Raw genomic sequence first — 5,695 nt, forward strand, 5'->3', positions numbered from 1 at the left:
AGTGAGGTCACGATTGTCAGATTAACCCTTTTGCGGCAGTACAGGGAAGTCAAGTGTGAAGCTCTGATACTTCAGCTAATGTGAGGCACTAGCAAGAACACGACGCGTAACCTCCTGTAAGGCACTGGGTGTTCTACTTTAGTAAAAGTATAACAGTCTCACACTTGTTTTAACATTGTAATCTCACTTCCTTAGACAAGCCCATTCTGATTCTGGAAATCTAAGTGTGAACATGTACACTTCGGCACATATATAGCCTTTAGCATTGGGTTCTGCGTGTGTGTGTACCTGGCCATGTACACACTACGTATTTCAGTGGTCTCAGACCGTCTCAGACTGGGCGATCTGAGCGGGCCGCACGAAGCTGAGTGAGAGAGATAGATGTGCTGTAGGAGAGGAGGCGAGCTGGATGGCTGGACGTCCACCTACCGCCAGCTGAATGCCAGCAGCAAGCGAGCATCTGAGCGCGTATGCGCACGAAAACGGCAGGTGTGAGTGTGGTCCTCTAACTGCGCTACAGCTCCATCTCACGTCCACCTGCCGTATTCGGCAAGATGAGCTGCAGCACTAATTTCTAGCGTGAGTGGGCGGTGCTGGTCGAAGCGGGTTGCCTACCCACCACTTCGCAGGCGGGATGCTGTTCTTGACCCCAGATTTAGGGGCTAAGAACGTGAGCACTAATTTTGTTGAGTTGATGTTGATATCTGAAGAGCACTGATTCTTCCGGTTAGAATGGTCTTAGTCTCGGCGCCGTGAGATAATTGAGTGGTGCAGCGTGAAGCTGGCACCGACCACGTTCTCAGCCGTTTTCGACGCTTGCTTTAATGGCACTAATTCTCAAAATAGGATAGTTCGAAAGAACTGATTGAGCACTATAAGGTGTGCTGCAGCACTAATTTCTAGCGTAATTGGGCTGTGTTAGCGGGAAGCTGGCACCGTCCGCATTCTAAATCGTTTTAGACGCTAGCCTTAGTAGCACTGATTCTAAAAAATAGGACAGTTTGAAAGTAATAATTGAGCACGAAAAGAAGAGAGATAGCACTAATATCCATCGGCTATGGGTGGTGCCAACTTTACGGAGGTAGTCTAGCAGGCGCTGAGCTGTAGCTGCTGACTGCTATTCCTATTGCGCACGTAGCTGTTAAGGCTATAGTTTCGGCGGTGGCCGGAAACGCCTCGTTCACCCGAGCAGTTCAACAATAATAACGCGAGGATTGTCCCGTCCTCGCCCCCGCCCCTTTGACCCCCCCCCCCCAAGCCAAGCAGCTGACTCCACGGGCCGTTTGTTTTCCAGAGCATGGAGCAGCTGCCGGATGACGTGCTGCTGCAGGTGCTGCGCTACCTGGACGTGCCGGACCTGCTCAAGTGCCGCCCCGTCTGCAAGAGGCTCGCGGGCCTGGCTTTGGCCCCGAATGTGTGGCTACATCGGACCCTGCGCGGTGACAACGACCCCTGGTTCTGTCCGGCGCTGCGCCTGGCCCCGCGCCTCGCGGGTCTGGATCTGTGCATCAGAAAGACGACTTCTGCGGAGCGCATCGTGCTGTACACCACAACCGCGTGTTCCGTCTCGAAGCTAGATCTGTCCGTCTTCACCAAGAAAGCCATGAGCAAGCTGCAAGCTGCACTGATCATACGCAACCAAGAGGCACTCGGAGGGCTTAAACACCTCAAAATCACCTTCGAAGATGTCGGCGATCCCTCCGTCTTACTCTGGACGGTGGCTTTCACTTCCGGTCTGGAGTCGCTTGAAGTTCCGATGTGGGTAAACAACAAACTCTCCACCGACTGTCAACACCGGTCTGCGCCCAGGGCGTCCCTCAGGCGTGTTCACTGCCGCCTCAGCCCAGATAAGGAGCCCTTCATTACCTTCGTGCTTGCCGCGCACGGCGCTACCTTGGAGGACGTAACCCTCGGGATCACCATTTCCACCCCTTCCTCGATGGCGCCCCTGCTCGCCGACATGCCAAATCTACGTCGGCTTGATTGTCCCCAACTGCCGGGACTGGAGGCCGTGGCGGCATGCGAGTTGCTGAGAAAGGTGTCTATCTGCCTGGGACCCTATGATTTGTCGACCAACCCGAGCGCCGCCGAGTTCCTGCGCCGCGCCACGCAGCTGCGTGATGTGACCCTGGAGTTCTGCGTGGACGCGAATGCAAGCAGGCCCGTGGCTGTGGACCTAGTCGTGGCCCTGGCGTCCTCCGGCCGGTCCGGCGTAGAGTCGCTCAAGTTTTACAACCCGTTAGGTGACGGTCAGGTGTACGCCAACCTGCAGGGGCTGCTCAGAGCGTTGGAGATGTTGCCAGCCCTGAAGTACCTGCAGCTCGACACGGCACCGGGTGAGCTTCTGAAGGCCGTCGCAGCCGGTAGACTCCCTGCTCTGCAGACCCTCCGGTTGCAGCCAGCGTGGAAGCAAGGCCCGAGGTGTGCCCACGGCTACATGCACAATGACCTAGTACAGACCATTCTATCGTCGAACTCTGTGTTTGAGCTGTATCTGCTTATGCCGTTTTACTGCTCGAAGAGCCATCTTTGTGAGTACTGCGCACTGGGCTGCCATCGCTTTGAGATGTGGATGAACTTGTGCCCGTATAGCGATGATGAAAGTGATGTTGAATATGAAAGAGTTGATAGTGATGATAATGAGGATGAAACTGGTGAAAAGCACTTTTTTGGGGCAACCCATTGGATCAATATTCCTCTATTAAATAGTGAAGTTGAAGATTGAAAATGTTCACCCTGGATTTAGCTTGTTATTTCATGATTTGTTCCTTTTCTTTTGGCTTAATTCATAACAAAACACGCACGTGATATCGAATTGTGTTCTATGTTACCCAAGTATAATGACAGTTGTCTCGTCATGTAAAACCATTTTCTTTTGTTGTATGTTTTGCTGTACACCCTTTTTTAATGAAAGCTTTAATGGCTATGTATTTTTGATTAATAAAAATCTACCATCTAATTTTTACAAAGTAGATCTACTATAAGCTACACACTACAACTTTTTAATCTTCTTCCGACTTAACGACCTAAACCCACCAGGAAATTTTAAGTCGTATCGACAACGGTGTGGAAATAACGTCAACTTGCGTGAGCAAATCCCATCTCTTTTCAAAGTCCAAGGTAGTTCAATAGCACGATCCTTAAGTACCTATCACTACCTGGGGCGTGACATTCGTACACTTGGATTACCGCGAGAGAGGTCGACGACTCCAAATGTCACGCACCTGCAAGTGTGTGAAAAAATTCGCACATTCACACGCTTGTAGGTGAGCGACATTCGTGCAATTGGATTTCCAGTGTATCATTACGACCCTGATCGATTTTAAGAGTGAGTGCGCCCTAGCGCATGCAACCCGTTTGCACGCCTCGATACTTTGTGATCGTGGCCATGGAGCCATACAGCTGTTGCCTTTGCCGGTTATTGCGGTTTCAGAATATCTCGAAGAAGGGTCCGATAACCACCAACGACAATCCTTGAGCGTTCCGATGTTCCTTTGACAAGAAGGAACAATTTTCACTTTCACCGTGCGGATCAGATGGCATATTCCGGAATACTAACAGCAGCCCGGCCCGCTTTGTTTTCCAGGGCATGGAGCGTCTTCCTGACGAGGTGGTGCTGGAGCTGATGCGCTACTTGGACGTGCCGGACCTGCTGACGTGCCGCCTCGTGTGCAAGAGGCTCGGGTGGCTGGCCCTGCACCCGCACGCCTGGCGGCACCGCGCCGTCTCCAGCGGCGACCCGTGGGTCTGCCCGGTGCTGCGCCTGGCACCGTGCCTGCATTCCATCGCACTGCGCGTCGACCAATGTATGTCGGCGGAGCGCACCGCTCTGTATACGTCAACTAGATGTGCCGTGTTCGGATTGTCTCTCCATTTCCACTGGGCGGAGGAACCTCCACCGCCCACGAACAGCGAGGGAGATCTCAGGGGGCCTCTGACTCGAACGGGCTACCAGGATGCTGCCCTTGTTATCCGTAACCAGGAGGCGCTCGGACGGCTGAAGTGCCTTGTGCTCGACTGGCTCGACGTACCCGGCGCTGAAGGGAACATGTATGAAGATGAGGATGATCCTCTCGGTGATCCCACTGCATTGCTCTGGACGGCTGCGTTGACGGCCGGGCTGCAGACGCTTGACGTTCCGATGGTGCTGGATGGCCTTTCCCTTTCTGAACCGGTCTGCCAACCAAGATCCGCGCCCAGTTCATCGCTTTGCCGTTTTACGTGCCACCTTAGCGCGCAATCGATTCCCTTCTGTTGCTTCGTCCTGGCCGCGCACGCAGCTACCTTGACGGAGGTGGCGTTAGAGCTCTATACAGAACTTCCTCACGACGCTCCCACCATCACGTTACACCTGCTCGCCAACATGCCATACCTGTGTAGGTTGTACTGCCCAATGCTCCCCGGCCTGGAGGCCGCGGCTGCGTGCCCGTGGCTCACAGATGTCTGCCTTCTCATCGTAGAGCAGGGCGAGCGGCCGGCCACCCCGAGCGCCGTCAAGTTCCTCCGCCACGCCACTAAGCTAAAAACTGTCACTCTGCACTACGGCGACAGCGCCAGCAGGAGGGCTGGCCTCGACCTGGTTGCGGCCCTGGCATCGTCCGGGGGCTCTCAGTTGGTGTCCTTGGCGTTGAGGAACGTGGATCCTAATGGGCGCGGTGGAGAGTACGACGATCTGCGGCCGCTGATAGACGACCTGCCGAAGCTGCCAGCCCTGATGTACCTGGAGTTCGATGGAGCTCCGGACGAGCTCCTGGTAGCCATCACCTCCCTCACTGCCCCCGCTCTGATTTACCTCGTGCTGGTCCCTTGTTCGGAGGAGAAAAAATGCGTCCACGGGCAGTACATGCACAGGGACTTAGTGCAGGCACTTCTGTCGTCAAAACCTCTGTTGGAGCTGGCCGTTCGAGCAAGTATGTTCTGCTTGCAAGATGCTTGCGAATTTTGCGCCCTGGGCTGCCATCCGGCAATGCACAAAGAAATGATGAGTTTGCTCGCTAGAACCTGTGCTACTTTTTCTATTGATCAGGAAATTCATGAAATGAGCGAAGTTCTCAAACTTAACAACATTATTGCAGATAAATGTTTGCTATGCGTTCCTCGGTTAAATACTGCAACTGCCATTTGAAAGAGTCTTCTCCCTGATTTGGTTGTCTATATATTTTTGATTGTTTTGTGTTATTTAATAGAACGTACCTAGTCGATGCATGAGATGCATGGTTGATGTGAGTGAGGAGAATGATAAGGTTTTCAAAATTACATAGTATAGAAATTTTTCATTTGTTGGTATTTATGTGTATTTTAGTTGCTATTTTGGGTTGTATCCAAATATAAGGTTATATAGTTCTTGGTGTTTTCTCTCCTTTAATTAACAGTTATGTTTTCTGTCTACTATCTAGTCAATCATTTTGACCATGCTGGGGTTCTATAGGCGCTTTATTTCTTTTGATAAATATCGTATTGTATCAATTTTTCCTATGGTGTTTGCCCCCCCCCCCCTCCTCCCCCAACTCCCTCCTTTCTTTCCAGACCGTCGCTATTGCCTTTCGCAACAAGAAAAAGTGGAGCAGCGACATTTCCCCAATAGTTCGACGAGTTTATGTGGCCGCGGGAGAAGAGGGAAGGGGCCGTGTGTGAGGTGCCCCGCAGCCCGTTAAAGTCAACAAGTGTGCGCCCCACCCTGCCCCTCCCGCCCCAC

Source organism: Frankliniella occidentalis, unplaced genomic scaffold (genome assembly GCF_000697945.3).
Source record: "Frankliniella occidentalis isolate FOCC.00 unplaced genomic scaffold, Focc_3.1 Scaffold289, whole genome shotgun sequence".
NCBI lineage: Eukaryota > Metazoa > Arthropoda > Insecta > Thysanoptera > Thripidae > Frankliniella > Frankliniella occidentalis.